Genomic DNA, 2,317 nt, shown 5'->3' with positions numbered 1-2,317 from the left:
CTGACAAGCTATATTGTGACAGCTGAGATGCCGGATCAGATTACACAAAGCAATATTTTACAGAAGACAATATCAGAACAGAAACTGAGCACGTTTCAACTTTGCATCTTCTAGGTCTTTATGACTGAGACGATCTGAACAATTCAGGGATCCAGCTTCTGAGGGAGGGAAGTAACAAGAAAGTTTTAAAGAAAGGTGGAAGTTTACTTTGCTAGTGTAAAAGTCCTGTTCTTGCCTTATGCAAAGTTTCTCCTCCACAACACAGTAGTTCTTTTTGCCTGGAGCAATGGTTGTTGCTTTAGCTCAGACCACCCACCCTCATCACAAGACCTAAGGATATACAAATTTAGAAGACAATCACATAGGAAGGATAATACAGACAAAAGACTTCCTGCAACAGTGAGACATTTTTCAGTAGACTGAATTCAAGTATAAAACATGTCAAAGCAAAAAATAACCCAACTGCAATAGCTGCTCTAGGAATCTGTTTCTGCTTTCTAGAGAATACTTACTTGAGAAGTCCTGCAAAATGATTTCTCATTCAGCAGATAGTTTAAGTGCTCCAGTCATGGCATTTGAATCCATTCTGCACAGAAAATGTCTAATTCCTCATTTCACTCAAACCTCCCCTATGCTGCTGACTGATAGATATTTCCAGTGAAAGTTTTGGCCTAAATTCTCATTAGGTTCTAAATCTCCAGGTCCTGTAAGAACCATGGGGCCAAGCAAAGCCTTGAACCTGCTTTCTAAAATATAAAAAAGCACTATAGTCACAGAGCCACCATTTTTCTTGGATCATGAATGCACTGGAAATTTGATCCAGGGTTATACACACAGAATATGCAGGCAATTAAACATTATCTCAAAAAACAAACACAGTTCTTGGCCATTCCACATTTCAGTTCCTCATTTACAGGAATAATATGGGAAACTGTAGCTGCATGTCTCATTAATACATAATAATGTAAGTGCTTAACCACAAACAGGGGTAATGAGTGTGTTCCTAAAACACACTGAAGGAATGGAAGTAGTTGGCATTCACTCTTTAGAAATTTTAAGAATAAAAATAATATATATTCAATCATGCTTTACTTACATGTTCTGAGAGAAAGATACAGGTAAATGTGGTTATCTAATGAAGGACAGTCTACAAACTGTGTCAGGATTTTACCTAAAGACTTCAGTGAAAGCTCCTGGAACTTTGCCAGTCATTTCACCACGACCAAAGTATTAGTCTCCTGTCTCCAATTACTTAAAACCTGTGTATATCCCAGAGGGTCCTACCTGCTTCTAGTTTGCCTTTTAAAATATCAGGAACTGAACCAAATTGGAGTAGCCAGTTGAATTAAGATAGTAGAATTGATCTGTCCCTTGGCCCATATCTCTGAACTCTACTGTGGGCTGGTTCATTACAGCACAAAACAAAACCTTGTGTTTTGGTGAGGCTATCTACTGAATCACAAAGACATAGCAGTTTAAAGGTTGTGTGTTTTTTATTGTATTGCACAAGATATCTATGCAATTCATGTAGGGTACTGTATTAAAGGATCCACGCTTCCCAAAACATTGGCTGTTGCAGCACACATCACAAGCATTGTGAATAACCAGTGCCTTCTTCAAAAATTAAAACAATTGGTTGCAAGTTTAAGCATCTGTGGCAATAAATGTAAGGAAAAAAATTAAAAAAGCAAGGAGTATCAATACATGTTTCTTTTCAAACACACAAATATACAATTTTCAGAAGAGCACCAATAATACCAAGCGTCTGTTCTGATGAAATACTGTAATGTGTAGGCTTTGCAGTGAAAAGCCAATATGCACACAAAAAATATATTTCAACTTTTAAAATAATTTAACCATAATATCTTGCATGTGTCACCTGTTTACAGCATATAATTTCATATACAAAGTCAGGCCTGAGCCTCCACTTGTGTAAATTTGTGCATACTCATTTAAAGCAGCTGAGACTCTAGACCAGGCATCCAAGCTGAAAAAGCCTTCAAATTGTTCACATCTGAAGAAAGAGCGGTAGTGTAAGACTGCAAAAGTAGTTACAGTGAAGGCATAACAGAAATGGTACTATGGAAAAAATGAAGAAAAACACTATTAAACCCTCAAACACAAGGTTCTAGAAAGAGGCCTAAACGTATAGTGATGTTGTAATAATTTATAGAAGTGAATAATTAATATCAGTCTCCTTTCTGATACTTAGAGATTCTCAAATATTCCAAAGCCATAGAAGTGAACCAACCAAATGTTACAATAAGTATCATATTCAAACTCTCTTTCTTAATTTTCTGATCATTAATACTGGTAC

Source organism: Gallinula chloropus (assembly GCF_964237585.1).
Source record: "Gallinula chloropus genome assembly, chromosome: 3".
NCBI lineage: Eukaryota > Metazoa > Chordata > Aves > Gruiformes > Rallidae > Gallinula > Gallinula chloropus.
This window is presented reverse-complemented; position numbering follows the sequence as displayed.